Here is a 21,886-nt window from a genome sequence, read left to right as displayed (position 1 = left end):
TTTACTGTATTGTATTGTCTGCCTCCCTGCAAGACAGTGACTTCTAGGAGCTTACCAGTCCTCTGTGCATGACACCCTCACCTTTCTCTGTAGGTATTATTGTATTTTAAAGCATCACTTCATTTAGTCCTCTCAACAACCTGTAAGCCTTTATTTTTTTTTCCCCCTTCTATTTCACACGTGAGGAAATTGACATCCCGAAGGTTAAAGCAACTTACCCCATGACCCGGCTCCATACCCTCCGCGCCCCTTTACCTGCGCGGTGGCTGTCCCCTCTCTGAGTGCCGGGCCTCCTAGTGCTCCACGCTCTCGGGCTCCAAGGACCCCTAACGCGCCGTGATAGAAATAATAATGACAATAACGACAGTGCTGCTTTATTTGCACAGAAAACAAGTTGTTTCGGGGCAAGGTACACTTGAGAAGGAGGCTAGGAACGGGAGAGAAGCAGCAGGCGGGGGCGGAGGGCGAAGAGAGGAAAGGGGAGAGGGCTGGCGCTGGCGGGCGCTGGGTGCCGGCAAGGAGACAGGGGAGGGTCGGGGCGGGGAGCAGGCGAAGCGCCATTGGCCCGAGCATCCGGGACCACCCCCGGCGCACCGCCCTCCGCCCGCGGGGCGGGGGGGCTAGCGCACGCCGCTCTGCGTTGACAGGGCCGGGCGACACTCGGGCCGCGCCGCGCGCGTGCGAGCCGGGAAAAGCCGCCAGCGCCCGTCGGGAGAGTGAAGGCTCGCAGCGCCCAGCGTGGGGGAAGGTAACGCGCCGCGCCGGGGGCTGCGTAGTTTGCACCGCCAGGCCGAGGGCTGGTGGCCAGAAGACGAGAGAGACGGCGAGGCGCGCTCCCTGCCCGGCAGCGACTCCGAGGTGCGCACTCGGGTTCCAGTCTCTACTTTGCCCACTCGCTGTGTTACCTCGGGCAACTTTGTTTCCCTCTCTTGGTCTCTGCTTCCTCCTCTGTTAAGTGAGGAAGGTGGTGTAGAATGGTGTTCCTTAGTCTTCCCAGTTCTAAAATGGGAACTGCGTTTTGGCACCGGGAAAGCTCCTTTCCTCAGTTTCCCACCTACTCTAGAGCCACCTCCGCTGCTCAGGCGGCCAGGAAGCTGGGATGCCGGGGTAGGCGAGGGTTCTGCTGAGCTGTCGCGTTTTCTGGGGCTTTCAGGGACTGACCTGGGCTTGGGGCTGGGTACTGGAGAGACCTGGCTGCAGAGTAACTGCCCCCAGATTGCTCAGGTGCGGAAAGGTAGGAGCGTCAGGACCTGTTTACAGGTCGGGTGTTGGGAGGGGCCGGCCAGGGGATGATGATTTCTCCTTTGAAAATAAGACTCGTTTTGAAATTCTCTTCCATACCCACACCTCGTCCCACGGCGAGCTATAAACTACACGAGTGGGCTTTATCATCCTTCAAAGTGGAAAAACGACTGTTTTTAGCGTCTAAGACACAGGGCTCCACCAGCATATAGGAAATGGGTCTCTCTTTCTCTGCACCCATCCTGCCGCCTCTTCCCTTTCCTTCCTCCTCTCTTTATAAATCCCTTCTGACCTTGAGGGGCTCCATTTCCTGCCTTAATGAAAAGTTCTTCTTTTCAGTTAGTGCTGGTTTGTGACCAGCAGCCTCCAGGGCTTTGGGCTCAGGGTTGAGATAGAAGCCTAGATAAGAACAGGCTGTGAGTCACACTGTCAGCCCGCTGAGCCACACAGCCCCGCAGGGATGTGCAGATGAAGCCCGGTGGGGCTTCAGACAGACAGACCCTTTAAGGCGGGGTGGATGCAAACTGCGATCCAGCTTCCCGTCCCCCTGTTGGCAGCCATTCCCCACCAGGATGGTGACCCCTGCTGTCTGCTGGATGAAGCAACCAGATAGGGTAGGATGATTGAAAGGAGCTGAAGACTTGGCTGGATTTCTATAGAAGGTCTCCAGCATTTCCCTGCCCTCACTTTCCTCCACCCCTGAAGTTCTGCCTATTCTCACCGTTAGTGTGGTATCCAGGTGAAATCAGATTGCAGAACCCATCAAGAGCAGCTAGGAAGGAGAAGAGAAGGTGTGGGGACGGCAGCAGGGCAATGTTGACTGTTGTTTACTGGGCACCTACTATGGCTCAGACACTTCCTTGTATGTGATATATCCTTAATTCTCACAAAGCTACATGAGGGGTGATATACTATACTGTATTTTATAGGTGAGAAACAGGCTCAGAAAGATTGCTTCCTTGAGTCACTTAGCTAGGAAGTAGCATAGCTGGGATGCAAATCCAATCTGATTCTAAAACCTGTGTATTTTACACTTCCTTTGTGCTCCTTAAGTAAGAGCAAGCTGGAATAAGGACAGCAAAAATGTCTAACATTATTGAGTTCTCACCAGGTGTCAGGCACTATGCAAAACATCTTAGAGCTATTATGTCATGTATGGTGCAGGAGTTTCCGTTATTCTGGAGGTAATCCGTGACTGCCTTAGCCTCTCAGCAGCAGTCCTGTTCTAGAAGGCCTACCCTAATCCCGCCCAGCTGCTAGTGCGTAGGTGGGGCAGGGCCCTGTTTGCTTTATCCTAGAGGTGGTTTGGGGTCTAATGAAAGATTGATTGTCCACATCTGACCCGTTAGCCGTAACCGTTGGTTGGTGAATGATTCCACTGTCCCCTAAGAGGACTTTTTCGGGTTTTGCTCAATAAACACTTGTGGAATGGATGAATTAGCACCTTGTGCAGAGTGGTCTGCTGCCTTGTAGAAATGTGAGGCAGCCTAGGGGAAGCCCAGGTTCCACCATCTTCAAAACCCAGATGCTAATCTAGGTGTTTCTCCTCTTTGGGGAGGTAGGGTGAACTGTGCCCGTGTAGGCTTCCAGAGCTCCCTGGCAATATGTTTGCTTGTCACCTGTTCTACAAAGAATTTTTAAACATAAAGTAGATGAAGAAAAATGTGGCTTTTTTTTTTTTTTAAATTAAGAGGAGAACTTACTTGGTATTAATGAGGTTTGTCTCTCTCTCAAAAGTTGAGGGGTGTAAGATTATAATGTTTGTCTTAGGGCTTACCAAACTTTTCCATAGAAGATCCTGCAATGGAAGAGAAGACCAACGCGTGCTCCTGCACTTATGCAATTTTTTCATTTGATTTCTTAACATACTGACTTTGATTTAAAAATATAAAGTTTTTTCTTCAAAATCTCTGAATAAAACTGGTATCCTGGCAGATGGTTGTATATTCTTAGGGGCTTCAAGTACCCAGATGGTGAAGTAGGACCAAGGTTCTAGAGGGCTTAGACTACTGTTTGAATTTTCCACTCTTTGGTTCACAGTAATAGAGCTTCTCTAGTCCCTGGAGAGACATCCACTTTTTCCCACTTTTCAGAATGAAAAATGTTTTTAAAATAAAAATATCCTTTATTGTTTTTCTGGTTACCAAAACTAAACATATTCATTGCAGGAGAAAAAATAAGATCCAGATTAACATTAATAATAAACCAGGCCAGGTGCGGTGGCTAATGTCTGTAATCCCAGCACTTTGGGAGGCTGAGGCAGGTGGTTCATGAGGTCAGCAGTTCGAGACCAGCCTGGCCAATATGGTGAAACCCCATCTCTACTAAAAATACAAAACTTAGCTGGGCGTGGTGGCGTGCGCCTGTAGTCCCAGCTCAGTGAGATACTCAGGAGGCTGAGGCAGGAGAATCTCTTGAACTCGGGAGGTGGAGGTGGTGGTGAACTGAGATCATGTGACTGCACTACAGCCTGGGTGACAGAGCAAGACTTATCTCTAATAATTATAATAATGATATCAATAAATCTATACTCAGAAATAATTAAAGCGAAACTTGGGATATATCCTTCCAAATCTTTTTCTTTGCATCTATATTAATAAATTTTAAAAACACACAAGTAAATACAACCCTTTTGACTGAATTATTGTCAGAGCTAAGAGCTGTCTCAGATTGTTTTTGAAAGAATGTAGAGAATAAATTATTAATAATTAAAAGCATCATGAAGGTTAATTTTGTTTGTGAGCCCCGAAGTTCACCCCTCATAATTTCCCTGTATTTATCTTCTGGGAGAGATGAGTGCTGGGCCATGGGGCTGCTGTTGAAAACGCAGGGTCAAACTGTACTCCTTGCTAAACATCTCAAATATAACAAAGAAGGTAGCTCTTTAGTGTTGCTGATGTGCCAAATTTGAGCAGAAAATTCAAAAACTAATTTGTACAGTAATATGCAGAAAATTCAAAAGGGACCTAGAGAAAGTCATTGCCCCAGCATTACATTTTGTTACCTGTGTGACCTTGGGCAAGACAGATGGCTTCTCTGAGCTGGTTTCCTCTTCTGTAAATTGATGATAATGAACAAATTCTATCCTCACTTACCAGAGTCACTATAAGGATCAAGTGTCAGATGTTATTGTTTGTTACTTGGATTGCATGCATGTGTGTATGCTATTAATATTTTTTTATTTTTTATTATACTTTAAGTTCTAGGGTACATGTGCACAACGTGCAGGTTTATTACATATGTATACATGTGCCATGTTGGTATGCTGCCCCCATTAACTCATCATTTACATTAGGTATATCTCCTAATGCTATTCCTCCCCCCTCCCCCATCCCCATAATAGGCCCTGGTGTGTGATGTTCCCCTTCCTGTGTCTAAGTGATCTCATTGTTCAGTTCCCACCTATGAGTGAGAACATGCGGTGTTTGGTTTATCTATTCTTGCGATAGTTTGCTGAGAATGATGGTTTCCAGCTGCATCCATGTCCCTACAAAGGACATGAACTCATCCTTTTTTATGGCTGCATAGTATTCCATGGTGTATATGTGCCACATTTTCTTAGTCCAGTCTGTCACTGATGGACATTTGGGTTGATTCCAAGTCTTTGCTGTTGTGAATAGTGCTGCAATAAACATCTGTGTGCATGTGTCTTTATAGCAGCATGATTTATAAACCTTTGGGTATATACCCAGTAATGGGGTGGCTGGGTCAAATGGTATTTCTAGTTCTAGATCCTTGAGGAATCGTCACACTGTTTTCCACAATGGTTGAACTAGTTTACAGTCCCACCAACAGTGTAAAAGTGTTCTTGTTTCTCCACATCCTCTCCAGCACCTGTTGTTTCCTGATTTTTTAAATGATTGCCATTCTAACTGATATGAGATGGTATCTCATTGTGGTTTTGATTTGCATTTCTCTGATGGCCAGTGATGATGAGCATTTTTTTATGTGTCTGTTGGCTGTATGAATGTCTTCTTTTGAGAATTGTCTGTTCATATCCTTTGCCCACTTTTTGATGGGGTTGTTTTTTTCTTGTAAATTTGTTTGAATTCTTTGTAGGTTCTGGATATTAGCCCTTTGTCAGATGAGTAGATTACAAAATTTTTCTCCCATTCTCTAGGTTGCCTGTTCACTCTGATGGTAGTTTCTTTTGCTGTGCAGAAGCTCTTTAGTTTAATTAGATCCCATTTGTCAATTTTGACTTTTGTTGCTGTTGCTTTTGGTGTTTTAGATATGAAGTCCTTGCCCATGCCTATGTCCTGAATGGTATTACCTAGGTTTTCTTCTGGAGTTTTTATGGTTTTAGGTCTAGCATTTAAGTCTCTAGTCCATCTTGAATTAATTTTCATATAAGGAGTAAGGAAAGGATCCAGTTTCAGCTTTCTACTAATGGCTAGCCAGTTTTCCCAGCACCATTTATTAAATAGGGAATCCTTTCCACATTGCTTGTTTTTGTCAGGTTTGTCAAAGATCAGATGGCTGTAGATGTGTGGTATTATTTCTGAGGACTCTGTTCTGTTCCATTGGTCTACATCTCTGTTTTGGTAACAGTACCATGCCGTTTTGGTTACTGTAGCCTTGTAGTATAGTTTGAAGTCAGGTAGTGTGGTGCCTCCAGCTTTGTTCTTTTTGCTTAGGATTGTCTTGGCAATGTGGAGTCTTTTGGTTCCATATGAACTTTAAAGCAGTTTTTTCCAATTCTGTGAAGAAAGCCAGTGATAGCTTAATGGGGATGGCATTGAATCTATAAATAACCTTGGGCAGTATGGCCATTTTCACAATATCAATTCTTCCTATCCATGAGCATGGTATGTTCTTCCATTTATTTGTGTCCTCTTTTATTTCACTGAGCATTGTTTTGTAGTTCTCCTTGAAGAGGTCCTTTACATCCCTTGTAAGTTGGATTCCTAGGTATTTTATTCTCTTTGAAGCTATTGTGAATGGGTGTTCACTCATGATTTGGCTCTCTGTTTGACTGTTACTGCTGTATAAGAATGCTTGTGATTTTTGCACATTGATTTTGTATCCTGAGACTTTGCTGAAATTGCTTATCAACTTAAGGATATTTTGGGCTGAGACGATGGGGTTTTCTCAATATACAATCATGTCATCTGCAAACAGGGACAATTTGACTTCTTCTTTTCCTAACTGAATACCCTTTATTTCTTCCTCTTGCCTGATGGCCCTGGCCGGAACTTCCAACACTATGTTGAATAGGAGTGGTGAGAGAGGGCATCCCTGTCTTGTGCCAGTTTTCAAAGGGAATACTTCCAGTTTTTGCCCATTGAGTATGATATTGGCTGTGAGTTTGTCATAAACAGCTCTTATTATTTTGAGATACGTTCCATCAATACTGAATTTATTGAGAGTTTTTAGCATGAAGGGCTGTTGAATTTTGTCAAAGGCCTTTTCTGCATCTATTGAGATAATCATGTGGTTTTTGTCTTTGGTTCTGTTTAAATGCTGGATTACGTGTATTGATTTGCATATGCTGAACCAGCCTTGCATCCCAGGGATGAAGCCCACTTGATCATGATGGATAAGCTTTCTGATGTGCTGCTGGATTCGATTTGCCAGTATTTTATTGAGGATTTTTGCATCGATGTTCATCAGGGCTATTGGTCTAAAATTTTCTTTTTTTGTTGTGTCTCTGCCAGGCTTTGGTATCAGGGTGATGTTGGCCTCGTAAAATGAGTTAGGGAGGATTCCCTCTTTTTCTATTGATTGGAATAGTTTCAGAAGGAATGGTACCAGCTCCTCCTTGTACGTCTGGTAGAATTCGGCTGTGAATCCATCTGGTCCTGGACTTTTTTTGGTTGGTAGGCTATTAATTATTGCCTCAATTTCAGAGCCTGCTATTGGTCTATTCAGGGATTCAATTTCTTCCTGGTTTAGTCTTGGGAGGGTGTAAGTGTCCAGGAAATTATTCATTCCTTTTAGATATTCTAGTTTATTTGCGTAGAGGTGTTTATAGTATTCTCTGATGGTAGTTTGTATTTCTGTGGGGTCGGTGGTGATATCCCCTTTATCATTTTTTATTGCATCTATTTTTCTTCTCTCTTTTCTTCTTTATTAGTCTTGCTAGTGGTCTATCAATTTTGTTGATCTTTTCAAAAAAACCAGCTCCTGGATTCATTGATTTTTTTGGAGGGTTTTTTGTGTCTCTATCTCCTTCAGTTCTGCTCTGATCTTAGTTATTTCTTGCCTTCTGCTAGCTTCTGAATGTGTTTGCTCTTGCTTCTCTAGTTCTTTTAATTGTGATGTTAGGTTGTCAATTTTAGATCTTTCCTACTTTCTCTTGTAGGCATTTAGTGCTATAAATTTCCCTCTACACACTGCTTTAAATGTGTCCCAGAGATTCTGGTATGTTGTATCTTTGTTCTCATTGGTTTCAAAGAACATCTTTATTTCTGCCTTCATTTAGTTATGTATTCATTAGTCATTCAGGAGCAGGTTGTTCAGTTTCCATGTAGTTGAGCGGTTTTGATTGAGTTTCTTCTTCCTGAGTTCTAGTTTGATTGCACTTCGGTCTGAGAGACAGTTTGTTATAATTTCTGTTCTTGTAAATTTACTGAGGAGTGCTTTACTTCCAATTATGTGGTCAATTTTGGAATAAGTGTGATGTGGTGCTGAGAAGAATGTATATTCTGTTGACTTGGGGTGGAGAGTTCTGTATATATCTATTAGGTCTGCTTGGTGCAGAGTTGAGTTCAATTCCTGGATAACCTTGTTAACTTTCTGTCTCATTGATCTGTCTAATGTTGACAGTGGGGTGTTAAAGTCTCCTATTATTATTGTATGGGAGTCTAAGTCTCTTTGTAAGTCTCTAAGGACTTGCTCTATGAATCTGGGTGCTCCTGTATTGGGTGCATATGTATTTAGGATAGTTAGCTCTTCCTGTTGAATTGATCCCTTTTCCATTATGTAATGGCCTTCTTTGTCTCTTTTGATCTTTGATGGTTTAAAGTCTGTTTTATCAGAGACTAGGATTGCAACCCTGCTTTTTTTTGTTTTCCATTTGCTTGGTAGATCTTCCTCCATCCCTTTATTTTGAGCCTATGTATGTCTCTGCATGTGAGATGGGTCTCCTGAATACAGCAAACTGATGGGTCTTGACTCTTTATCCAATTTGCCAGTCTGTATGTTTTAATTGGAGCATTTAGTCCATTTTCATTTAAGGTTAATATTGTTATGTGTGAACCTGATCCTGTCATTATGAAATTAGCTGGTTATTTTGCTGGTTAGTTAATACAGTTTCTTCCTAGCATCGATGGACTTTACATTTTGGCATGTTTTTGCAATGGCTGATACCGGTTGTTCCTTTCCATGTTTAGTGCTTCCTTCAGGATCTCTTGTAGGGCAGGCCTGGTGGTGACAAAATCTCTAAGCATTTGCTTGTCTGTAAAGGATTTTATTTCTCCTTCACTTATGAAACTTAGTTTGACTGGATATGAAATTCTGGGTTGAAAATTCTTCTCTTTAAGAATGTTGAATTTTGGCCCTCAGTCTCTCTGGCTTACAGAGTTTCTGCTGAGAGATCTGCTGTTAGTCTGATGGGCTTCCCTTTGTGGGTAACCCAACCTTTCTCTCTGGCTGCCCTTAACATTTTTTCCTTCATTTCAACTTTGGTGAATCTGACAATTATGTGTCTTGCTGTTGCTCTTCTCGCGGAGTGTCTTTGTGGCGTTCTCTGTATTTCCTGAATTTGAATGTTGGCATGCCTTACTAGGTTGGGGAAGTTCTCCTGGATGATATGCTGCAGAGTGTTTTCTAACTTGGTTCCATTTTCCCCGTCACTTTCAGGCACACCAATCAGACGTAGATTTGGTTTTTTCACATAATCCCATATATCTTGGAGGCTTTGTTCATTTCTTTTTACTCTTTTTTCTCTACACTTCTCTTCTCGCTTCATTTCATTCATTTGATCTTCAATCACTGATACTCTTTCTTCCAGTTGATCGAGTTGGTTACTGAAGCTTGTGCATTTGTCACATAGTTCTTGTGGCATGGTTTTCATCTCTATCAGTTCTTTTAAGGTCTTCTCTGTATTGATTATTCTAGTTATCCATTCATCCATTCTTTGTTCAAGGTTTTTAGTTTCTTTGCGCTGGTTACGTAGTTCCTCCTTTAGCTCTGAGAAGTTTGATCGACTGAAGCCTTCTTCTCTCAACTTGTCAAAGTCATTCTCCATCCAGCTTTGTTCCATTGCTGTGATGAGCTCCGTTCCTTTGGAGGGGGAGATGCGCTCTGATTTTTTGAATTTCCAGCTTTTCTGTACTGCTTTTTCCCCATCTTTGTGGTTTTATCTGCCTTTGATCTTTGATGATGGTGATGTACTGATGGGGTTTTGGTATGGGTGTCCTTTCTGTTTGTTAGTTTTCCTTCTAACAGTCAGGACCCTCAGCTGCATGTCTGTTGGAGTTTGCTTGAGGTCCACTTCAGACCCTGTTTGCCTGGGTGTCAGCAGCAGAGGCTGCAGAAGATAGAATATTGCTGAACAGCGAGTGTTGCTATCTGATTCTTACTCTGGAAGCTTCGTCTCAGGGGTATACCCAGCCGTGTGAGGTGTGAGGTGTCGTTCTGCACCTAGTGGGGGATGTCTCCCAGTTAGGCTACTCAGGGGTCAGGGACCCACTTGAGCAGGCAGTCTGTCTGTTCTCAGATCTCAACCTCCGTGCTGGGAGAACCACTGCTCTCTTCAAAGCTGTCAGACAGGGACTTTTACATCTGCAGAGGTTTCTGCTGCTTTTTGTTTAGCTATGCCCTGTCCCCAGAAGTGGAGTCTACAGAGGCAGGCAGGCCTCCTTGAGCTGTGGTAGGCTCCACCCAATTCAAGCTTCCTGGAGGCTTTGTTTACCTACTTAAGCCTCAGCAATGGCGGGCGCCTCTCCCCCAGCCTCGCTGCCATCTTGCAGTTAGATCTCCGACTGCTGTGCTGGCAATGAGGGAGGCTCCATGGGCGTGTGACCCTCCAGGCCAGGTGTGGGATATAATCTCCTAGTGTGCCGTTTGCTAAGACCTTTGGTAAAGCGCAGTATTAGGGTGGGAGTTACCCGATTTTCCAGGTGTTGTGTGTCTCAATTTCCCTTGGCTAGGAAAAGGAATTCCCTTCCCCCTTGTGCTTCCCAGGTGAGGCAATTCCTCACCCTGCTTCAGCTCTTGCTGGTAGGGCTGTACCCGTGGACCAGCATCGACTGTCCGACATGCCCTAGTGAGATGAACCCAGTACCTCAGTTGGAAATGCAGAAATCACCCATCTTCTGTGTCTCTCACGCTGGGAGCTGGAGGCTGGAGCTGTTCCTATTCGGCCATCTTGGGCGCCCCCCTGCTCTTAATATTTTTAAAATGTTTAAACATAGAGGCAATAAAAACATCAGTCTTTATAAAATTCTGGAATCCAACTCTTGATATTAGTAGGACTTAATCATGATATAAATGCTCTATTAGGACTCAAGTTTTCTTCAAAGAATGTAGGTTTCCTTGGTGGCTAGTATCTCATTGATCTTCATCACAATCTTGAACAGAAGAGGACAGAAGATAGTCCCATTTTATAGAATGAAAGCAGGCTTGCCACTCAAGGGAGTTGTTGTTCAGTTACACAGGGAGTCTCAGAGCTCCTGGGAGCTGTCTTGAGTTGCTCTAAGCAAGGCAGAGGCTTGCTAGGAGGAAGCAATGAAAGTAACTGGAAAGGCAGTGTACCCATGGGGGCATGTGAGTACCAGTAGCCATTGCCTCAAGGACTGCTCTTAGGCATGTGCTGTGCTGCTAGCTGCTCTAAGGAGACAATGGACCCTGTATTGGGAGGCAGGTGGCTTGGTTTCAACTTCTGCATCTGTCAAAGACAATCTGCAATCTGGATTTAGTCACACTTTCTCCCTGAGCCTTGGTTTCTTTATGAAGTTAGAGAGTTGGACCAGATAAGGTTCCTTCCAGTCTTAAAAATCTGATTCTGGGTTATTTTCTATTCATGGTTTCCCAAGTTGAAGTCTGGTAGAGAATTTCCACATCTAGATGAATCAGATGTCAGAAAATGTTTCCACTTTCTGTTGCTTCAAGCTTTTGATGCCTCCTCCTGATTTTCTAAGGGTCTCCTCTATTGACTGCCCTGATGTGGGACACATGATCCACAGATCATTGAGAGGAGAGTGGTTTCTGCTCATTTACTTCTTGTTATTAATCTGTAACCTCTTGAGATTGTTAGGAGAACTGCTTTAAGAGAATTGGGGGAAGGTAGGTTGACGGAAATACAGTATAATGAAAACAGGTTTAAAAAATGGTAATAAAGCCATGTGTTTCACTAAATATTTGCCTCTTAAGTCACTAAATACAGTATTTTTCCCTAGTGCCCATTTGGGCACTTGGACCTGTGCTAGAACTTTTGCAGAATGTGGGAGAAGCACATGACCTCACTCTTAAGTGGCTCAGACCTGCAGAAGGGGAGAAAGAGAAGGAAAAAGGGAGCAAAGAGACGTGCAACTGTGGTTGGAATAGGATGGAGATGAAAAGAACAATTTGGGAAAAGATTGAGCTCCTGAGGACTCAGACTTTGTGGTTTATTTCTGTATCCACATAGCCTGGCACTGTTCCTGGCACTCAATGGGAACTTAGTATGAGTATTTTAAATTAATTAGTAAATGAACAAATAAAAGAATGAATGAATCACTCTGCTGAAATGTGGTACAATGTCCTCAGATGACTGCAGTGACTTCTTCACATATGTGAACTACCTGCAAACTACAAAAACACTTTCCTATGTGTCATCCCTTGTATTGATGATTGAGATAAAAGAGGTCAAAATAAGAGCATTTCCTAATGTTATACTTTCTTTTTTTTTTGAGATGGAGTCTTGCTCTGTTGCCCGGGCTGGAGTGCAGTGGCCGGATCTCAGCTCACTGCAAGCTCCGCCTCCCGGGTTTACGCCATTCTCCTGCCTCAGCCTCCGGAGTAGCTGGGACTACAGGCACCTGCCACCTCGCCCGGCTAGTTTTTTTGTATTTTTTTAGTAGAGACGGGGTTTCACTGTGTTAGCCAGGATGGTCTCGATCTCCTGACCTTGTGATCCGCCCGTCTTGGCCTCCCAAAGTGCTGGGATTACAGGCTTGAGCCACCGCGCCCGGCCTAATGTTATACTTTCTAAACACTTTGTAGCTGTAGTTTGTAGCTACTAGTATAGATTTGGTTTATTATTCCTAGATAAGTTGTCCTCTTTCTATAAATGCATCAGGAAATATTTGAGGGTAGGTAGATATAAGACCTAGCAAACAATTCCACATATTTGCCTTCTGAGTTGGAGAGGGGAAGAAAGGCATCGCTTGATTTCTGAGTGAATATAAGTTTCTTTTTTTTCCCTTGCAGAAGCATTCTTTTACTGTAAGTCTTGGCAGAATGGATGCCAGCGCCGCTAGCTTCTGATTAGACAGATGTGTTTTGTGCTGCCATCCCTCCCAGCCACAGGCGCCTGGGCTCTCCTGCCTCTGGCTGAGTCACTTGATTAAAACACAGGGCTGTGAGGCTGAGGGCATGGGCTGGATCCCAGGCCAAGCTAAGTTGCTCAGTCAAATCTATTCCCTGACAATTCCCGTTCCCTCTGCCAGTGATCTGTGTTGGGAGCAAGGCTGAGCTGTAGTGTGTTAGATTTCTTAGGGCAGATTCTTTACCACTCAGTTGAGTTTTATAAAACGTTTGGGTTTTCAGTTTTTTTTTTTTTTTTTTTGTAGAGATGGAATCTCACTGTGTTGCTCAGGCTGGTCTTGAACTCCTGGGCTCGAGCAGTCTTCCCACCTTGGCTGCCCAAAACACTGGGGTTACAGGCATGAGCCACCACACCTGGCCCCTTTTCTTTTAGTTATAGTCTAGGGTTGTTTCAGTTCTGCTGGTTTGGAACATGTTCAGCGTTTTCCTCCTGAGACCTTTACTATCCCCAAGACTGCAAGTGTTGTCATAGCGTATAATTCCCTCCATATGTCTATAAGATTTGTTTTACAAGATCAGATTTGTTTTACAAGATTGCTTAGAGGATTAAATATGGTTCTGTATTTAGTGAAAACCAGCAAAAACAGATTGAGATGCTGTTGCTGGGTGATTGGCCAAAGACTTACCAGCCAAGGACTCACCACCTCATTCCTGTCTGGTGCTACTATTGATTTAACTACAATTTCTACGTGACATCTTCAAGGTAAGTTATGAATAGTTGGAGCCACAGGCATTCAATCTGCAAATCCGTAGATCTACTGCTATCATGGCACCTAGAGGTAGTAACTGGTTAGGTAGATTCATTTTCTTTAGTTATTATTTTAAAGGTATTTTACCTGATCTGGTATTTTTGGTTGCTTATGTAACACACTGTATCATGTCTAATTGCTTCAGACTGTTTTTTTCCAACCCTGTGATGCAAGGGAATGATGAGGATGTGTGACATTTACTGAGCACTTACTATGTACCAGGCAGTATTCCAAGCACTGTACCTACATCAATTTATTTAATCCTCACAATAATCTATTATTGATACTATTTTTGGTACTACAATTGTTTCTATTTTATGATGAGGAAATTGAGGCCCATATGAATTAAATAACTTGCCCAAGGTGACACAGCCAATAAGAAGAACAACAGAGATTTGAATCCAGGCAGTCTGATTCCAGAGCCCATGCCTTGGATCATTGGAAGATAATCTGATACAATTGTATGCTATCTGTACCCTACTTGTATTCTGCTCTTCTGTTCATGAAATCACGGAGCTGTAAAGTGAGTTCCAGATGCAGAATGAGGGTACATAGCTTGGGATAGTGTTTCGACTACATAAGATAACCCTTGAAAATGGGCTTGTTGCAAAAATTTAGAAAATTTTGTTACACAGAGACAGTAATAATTAATAAAGTTTAAGTATTTCAGGAAGTATTAGGGGGTGACACCAGACTACAAAGTGATGAGTCAGCAACTTAGTATGCTATTTAAGAATCAACACCACCTGGAATGTAGTAACTGAAGTGTTGCATTTAGGAAGTTGAATACAGGTAAATCACATAATTTATAGTCCTTTACTTAGAAAAGCAAAAATGGTATCTTTCTTTTCCATTCCTGTTAGGGATGCTACAAATGACAACAGAATAAACAGAATGTTCATTATCCATCGAGTGCATACTCGGTGTCAGTCTTTGCTATATCCTTGTTCCTCTAATTGGCAGGACTACTCTCTAAAGTAAGTGATAATTTATCCACTTTACTGATGAGGAAATGGAAGCACAGAGAAGTCCTTTGCCCGAGGTCACAGAGGTAGTAAATGGCCAAAAAAACAATTCAGCCCAGGTTACTTTGACTGAAAAACCTGTGCTCTTTTCACAACCCAGTATTGCCTCTTTTGGGGGAGTTCTTTAAAGGAAAGATGTTGTATTCATGCTTACTGAATCCTGTGTTAAGACATATGTTTGTCATGAGTCTTGAAACAGATTATAAATATTCAAAACTAGGACTGTTCCAGAAAACCCGGGATATTTCTGTTACCACAGAGATGTAATGATGCGCTTGACATAATCTTCCAGAAAAAACAACAGGGTTCTCCCAATGCTCCATGGCCTGAGGAGTCAGCCACTTATTCCTGCAGTTGTGAAGTAGTACCACCTGGGACTAGAGCAACTGAAATACTGTGGAGAACTGGCAAGAAGACCCTAACTACAGTTTATTTTGGGGCATCACAGCTTGATAAGTGAGAGGGAATATACTGAAGAACTTGAGTAGAAATGAAGTTGATCTTCATGTTGTACATGATATGAGGATTTTATAAAGATAAAGAATTTTTGTATGAGTTGTCCTAGTAGGACCACTTAAATATGACACATTTTTACAGCTTTATAATATGTATTCTTGAACCTTTTTGAAATAGTATCATACTACCTTTCTGCAAATGTATTCACTGTATCCTTTCCAGAATCCTAGCAACACCTTGCCGTCTGATGGTTATAGCAGATGATTTTTGAGGTGCAATCATAGGTGGAAGGTCAGAAGCCAGAGTTATGTAGCATAGTGGCCAACAAGGTGATGGGAGAGGGGTTATGGTTAAAAAGATGTTTCCGGCTAGTGTCCATGTTTCCCATAGAGGCCACTTTGTGGTGGAAATAAACTTGCCTTTGGAATCAGATGAGCTTGAATTTAAACATGAATCCACTTACTAGTTGTGTTATACAGCAACTAACTTAACTGTGGTTAGCAGCTTTTGAGTTTCTTTGGGGTAGCAGTCTCAACTTCCTTTTCTGAAAAAATTGCATTCATTTTCTCACAAGATGGAGTAATGAATATATTAATGCCTCTGACTTTGTGTCTTGCATAGAGTCACTATTAAATAAATGTCAGTTCTCTTCCTTTTCCTTTTCTTCCTTTCCTCTCTTCCCTTCTCTTTCCTTCCCTTCCTCTTGGCTATTGAAGGTGACAATGGTGAAGTAGTACTTACAGTACAGTGTGGTGAGTGTTCTAATAGAAATGCATGCAGCTTATTGTGAGATTGCTGAGAAAGCAACTGCCAGGGAGAGTAGGAAGGTGACAGATAAGCTAGACCTATGGCTGAGTAGGAGTTTGCTAGGTTAAGAAGAGACGGAGGGCCAGGTGCATTGGCTCATGCCTGTAATCGTAGCACTTTGGGAGGCTGGGCCTGGTGGTAGGCACCTGTAATTCCAGCTACTTAGGAGGCTGAGGCAGGAGAATCACTTGAATCTGGGAGGCAGAGGTTGCAATGAGCAGATATCATGCCACTGCATTCCAGCTGGGCAACAGGCAAGGCTCCGGCTTAAAAAAAAAAAAAAAAAAAAAAAAAAAAAATATATATATATATATATATAAAGAAGAAAAGAAGAGAGTGTGGTGGGGAGGAAATGTTGAAGGATGTTTCAAGTTCAAAGGCACGGAGGCAGGGAGAGAAGGGATACTAAGAGAACGGGGAGGCTGGGCGCGGTGGCTCGTGCCTGTAATCCCAGCACTTTGGGAGCCCAAGGTGGGAAGATCACAAGATTATGAGTTCAAGACCAGCCTGGCCAACATAGTAAAACCCCATCTCTACTAAAAATACAAAAAATTAGCCGGGCAAGGTGGTGGGTGCCTGTAATCCCAGCTACTCTGGAGGCTGAGGCAGGAGTATTGCTTGAACCCGGGAGGTGGAGTTTGCAGTGAGCCAAGATCATGCCATTGCACTCCAGTGACAGTGCAAGACTCCATCTCAAAAAAAAAAAAAGAACAGGAAGAGATTACTGAGTTGGCACCCAGGGCAGGTAAGTTATGGTTGGTGGCGCTGCTAATGTAGTGGAGTTTCATCAAAGACCAAAGGTGAAATGAGGCTACAATCTTACCCTTTATCTTGGAGGCTGCCCTTTATCTTTGAAGTTTCTCAATATTGTGAGTGAGATAATGAAATTTCTCTTTATGATAATAACACTGCTCGCAGTATGAAAGATGGGTTTGGGGTTGATTGGCATACTTGTTTGCACTTGTGTGTACAAAGGAGATAACATATATTAAAGCTTTTTTGGTAAAAGATAATGGTACTTGTAGAGATGGTGCTGTTATTCAAGACTTCTATAGGAAAGCATATAATGTGTTGGAAAATGGTGACTCCATATACTAATTTATGGACTGGATCACATCAGAGCCAAATTATTCCAAAAATATAAATATGTCTTACCTTGAGTTAATCATATTTACCACTTTTCAATAAAGGACCAGGTGTGTTTCTGGCAAAATGATTGAAGCTTGAATTAAAAAAAAAAAAAAATGTCGAAGGCCCCTTTGTGTATCTCCAGAATTGAGTTTAAGATTCTAGGGATAGTTGACGCCTAACGCATGCTGAATTTGGTTAGTGCTTTGTATAATTTCTTGTGCTTACCATGCACTATTGTGGTTAGCAGCTGTTGAGTTTCTTAGGGGGAGGAGCAGAGAGACTCAGACTGCAAAACTATCATCTATGGGAAATGACAAGAAGCTAGGTGGCCCTTCTCCCTAAGCAGTCAGGATCAGACCCAGGTACACACAGATGTGTGTTTCTGTGTTTCTAAGCCTTTGTTTATGTTTTCCTGATAGTTGTCTGCTTTATCCAGGCCAGAGGGAAAACTTGACATTACCTGGGTCCCTTGGGGAAAGCCACTGGCGAGATTAGCCTTGGTTACTAGAGGTGCCTCAATGTGAAGACAGTCACCTGCATCTCCACATGAACTATTAATAATGTGTGGCCAGGAGCCAAGGTGTGGAGGAGACGTGGCTCTACTGGTCAGATTCTGCAGGGGACAGATGTGACCCTACTGTGGAACTAAGCATAGGTATTTGCTTGGTGTGTGAGGAAGTGAGGAGTGAAGTGAGTGGATGTGGTTTTTTTTTTTCCCTCTGGCATACTTTCCGCAAGTCCACTCTCTGAGCAGCCAGGAACTAAAAGCAAGTCTTGGGCTGACATTCAGTGCATAGGGAGTAAGTTGTACATTTTGAACTCCTGGGGGTCAGGCATGGTGGCTTATGCCTATAATCTCAGCAGTTTCGGAGGCCAACGTAGGAGGATTGCTTGAACCCAGGAGTTTGAGACCAGCCTGAGCAACATAGCAAGACCCCATCTCTAAAAAAAAATAGAAAAAAGTTAGCAGGACATGTTGGTACACACCCGTAGTCCCAGCTACTCAGGAGGCTGAGGTGGGAGAATCACTTGAGCCTAGGAGATGAAGGGTGCAGTGAGCCATGATTGTGCTGCTGAACTCCAGCCTGGGTGGCAGAAACCCAGGAAACTCTTGGAGACATCCTACATTGGGCTTTTGGAATATTAGACCTTCGAACCTGGACTCTTTCATGTGCCAGTCCCCAAGCCCTTTCACTGTGTTAGTCAAGTCTCAGTCTAGTCATTTGATAGATTCTGGTTTGGTCTCTTTCCTTTGAGACCAAAGCACCAAAACTGATGAACTGTGTGTGGGAATGGTCAGGTCCTCGAGCGTGTGTTTGTGTCCATCACTACCTGTAGATGCAGTGACCAAGGGTGTGAGCTTAGTTTAATACTTAAGTATGGTATGATTGATCTTTACAGAAAATCTCTTGCTATTCTCTTTAAACTATTATTAAACAATGAACATTTGTTGATAAAAGGGGAAGCATGCTTTAGTGGGAAGAATATCAGATTTAGAGACAAGAGTTAATTTATTTGACAGATACTCACTGAGTGTTTTCTATGTTTGTGTGTCAAATTGTTTTAGGCTGAGGGTCCAGTGGGGAAAATAGATATCTGTAATTACCCCTCAGTGTGATGCTCATAGTCAGATGTGAGCACAGAGGAAGGAGGTGGGGGGTGGTAAGAGGGAAGGGAGATCAAGTGCCAAGGTAGGGCTTCCTGGAAGAGGTGGCATTTGAGAGGAGACCTGGGTGAATAGGAATCAGAAGGTCAAAAGGCTGGGAAATAGTATGGCGAGCACAGTTTCATGTTCAAGGCAAGGCTGGCAGGTGCTGAGGCCAGTGAAGTAGGCAGCCGACTGATCATGAAGAGTGTTGTACATGTCATTAAGGAGATTGAACTTTTTAATGACTTTTAGTCCCTTTTGTTGAGCTTTTCCTAACCCTGTCTCAAACTCTGAAATCCTAGCTGTTCTTAAAACTGCAGCCTTATGATAATTCTTCTTGAAATCTTCCTGGTTCATCATGGTAGAAAGTTTTCTTTCCCTCCTTTAACTGGTTTAATGTTTGGCTTATACCTCTTTTATGGCCCTCATCGCATACTACTGTGTGTTATCATTCTCTATGTCCTCATCTCATCTTCCCTTTTGTTACAAAAGTTCTCAGAGTGCTGGGACTAAAGGAACTTATTATTTCCTTAATGCCCAAAGCCCAGAAGGCTGAGATAGTACAAGTGTGTTAAATGAATATATTTTAAAGTGCTAAGTTATGTTCACTGCCTTTTTAAGGTTTTCAGTACATTGATTGGCTGTAAGAATTTAGTGGTCAATGGGCAGTTATCAATTAATTAGATATTTGGCTTTTTATTCTCATGAGTGCAGAAAAGAATTAACTTAGTGGGTGTGAAACTGCCTATCCATAGAAAGGCCTGCTTGCAAGTTGGCCTTTGGCTGGCATTAAGGAACTTGGATTTCAGGAGGATTCCCACAAATCTAAATGATAGGAGTAGCTCACTGTGCCTAAACTGTTTGTGCGAGCAATATAGTTTATGCTGAGCACCTGCTTTTCTTCTGGGAGTCTGGAATTTGGGTACATGCCAGGGAAGGGGTGCCTACATGACTTGTCCTCTCTGGGCATTAAAAACTCTGGACACTGAATCTCTCTCATGAACTGTCTGGTTGGTAACATTTCAGATGCATTATCACAACTTGTGTATCCATTGTGACTCCTCCTGGAGAAGACCCATGGGAGCTCCCACCTGGTTTTATCCAGACTTCATCCCATGCATCTTTTTCCATTGTTGAGTTTGCTTGGTATCTTTTCACTGTAATAAGTCATAGCTGTGAATATGACTATATGTTGTCCTGTTGAGTTATCCTAGTGAATCATCAAACCTGGGACTGGACTTGGAGATCCCTTCAACACACCATGAAATGCCACATATGTGAAGCCAATTGTTGTTTATTTTTGGTTTGTTTTTGGCTAAGACTCTGAAGATATTAAAGACTCTGAGAAGTTACTGATCTTTACATAAGAGAAGGGCCTATTTCTCAAGACTCTATGTATTTAGGCATGTGAAGAGGGTGCTTAAAAAAGTTTCACGGTTTTTTTGTCATTCCATAAACGAAATCAGATTTCACCTTTTAGAAGTAAGTGTCAAGCTTTAACATTTTGAACTTTGAGAGGGTCAGAAGCTGTGATGATCCATTTGTTTGAAAATGAACAGGGAATGGGAGGGCTCACAAAAAAAAACTGAACTTGAGATCAGTGGGTATAGGCCAGTTGCAGTGGCTCATGCCTGTAATCCCAGCACATTGGGAAGCTGAGGCAGGCAGATCACTTGAGGTGAGGAGTTCAAAACCAGCCTGGCCAACATGGTGAAACCCTATCTCCATTGAAAATGAAAAAAAAAAAAAAAATAGCTGGCGTGGTGGTGTGCACCTGTAATCCCAACTACTCGGGAGGCGGAGGCAGGAGAATCGCTTGAACCTGGAAGGTAAAGGTTGCAGTGATCCGAGATTGCGCCATTGCACTCCAGCCTGGGTGACAGAGTGAGACTCCTTCTCAAGCAGCAGCAGCAACAACAACAACAACAAAAACTTTCTAGTCTTGAGATCAGTGGGTATAGACTAAGGTGTGCTACGAGATAGATGAGTGGCCAGGTGGGGTATGGCCAGCTGGGGAAGCTGCGTATAAACACAGACTTCTTAAGATTTTATTAGGTCACATAGGCTGTAGCTGACAAAAGGGACAATAATACCAAAGACTAATGTTTTCTTTTATCTCTTCTTTTCTTTGTTTTTTTTCTTTTTTCTTTTTTTTTGAAAGGAGTCTCACTCTCGCTCAGGCTGGAGTGCAGTGGCGTGATCTCAGCTTACTGCAACGTCTGTCTTCTGGGTTCAAATGATTCTTGTGCCTCAGCTTCCCAAGTAACTGGGATTACAGATGCCTGCCACCATGCCTAGCTAATTTTTGCATTTTCAGTAAAGACGGGGTTTCACCATGTTGGCCAGGCTGGTCACGAATTCCTGACCTCAAGTGATCCTCCCACCTCAGCCTCCCAAAGCACTGGGATTACAGGTGTGAGCCACTGCTCCTGGCCAAAAAAGACTAACATTTTCTGATATAACATTTGTATAGAACTTTACAGTTTTCAAAATGTTTTCACATATAATATCATTTAATGCTAAAATAATCCTATAAGGTAGGAAGTATTATTAGTTTCCACAGCTGATGAAACTATAATTCAGAAGAATTGAACAGCTTGCCCAGAGTAATATGGTCAGTTTGAGCTGCACACCTGTAAGTCCTAGCTCTTCAGCCTTGACCTCCTGGGCTTGAACAGTCCTCCTGCCTCAGGCTTCTCAGTAGCTGAGACTACAGTTGCATGCCCCTGCACCTGGATCGTTTAAAAACTTTTTTATAAAGATGAGGTGTTGCTATGTTGCCCAGGCTGCTCTTGAATGCCTGGGCTCGAGCAATCTTCCAGCCTTGGCCTCCTAAGGTGCTGGGATTGCAAGCATGAGCCCAAATTCCATCCTTTTGATTTTAAACCTAGACCCTGGGAAATGTAAGAACTATAAAGTCTCTCAGCTTCCTGATATATTTAAGTTTATTTTAAAGTATATATCAGTCAAGCCTCAGACCTGACAGATATTACTGAGTGAATGAAAAGAAGTTGAGGCAAATTGCGTACTTTCACTCTGTGCCATCCTGTGTATAGATTGTGGGGAGCAAAACGGTTGATCGTTTTTTTTTAGAAGGTGCATTTGGGATTTGGATAGAAAGAGACTAGAACAGAGGAACTGAGAGAATGTGGGCTCCGTTCCAAAGCTCATGGTGCTCTGCAGGAGAAAGTTGAAACCTTCTTGATTGCCCACTGTAAAATCTGGGGGACAAAGAGCTATTGGAGAAGGTTTGGTTGCATTTTTCATAATATCTCAGGTACTGTCAGAGTCCTGAAAATATCACTTATCAGAATTAGACTCTTAGAAAAATGAGGGGCAATATTTGCCTCGGATTC

General features: G+C 42.9%; 1 protein-coding gene across 9 annotated transcripts in view; it reads left to right on the top strand.

The window, feature by feature from the left end:
• Positions 1-627: 627 nt before the first annotated feature.
• Positions 628-21,886, top strand: part of SYTL2 (synaptotagmin like 2) — a 120,240-nt gene continuing 98,981 nt past the window's right edge. For all 9 annotated transcript variants that reach the window (XR_003306677.1, XM_023209262.2, XM_023209260.2 and 6 more), the window contains exon 1: positions 628-858. The gene's annotated coding sequence lies outside the window, so the exon portion shown is untranslated. The remainder of the gene's footprint in view (positions 859-21,886) is intronic.

Source organism: Piliocolobus tephrosceles, chromosome 13 (assembly GCF_002776525.5).
Source record: "Piliocolobus tephrosceles isolate RC106 chromosome 13, ASM277652v3, whole genome shotgun sequence".
Taxonomy (NCBI): domain Eukaryota; kingdom Metazoa; phylum Chordata; class Mammalia; order Primates; family Cercopithecidae; genus Piliocolobus; species Piliocolobus tephrosceles.
This window is presented reverse-complemented; position numbering and strand designations above follow the sequence as displayed.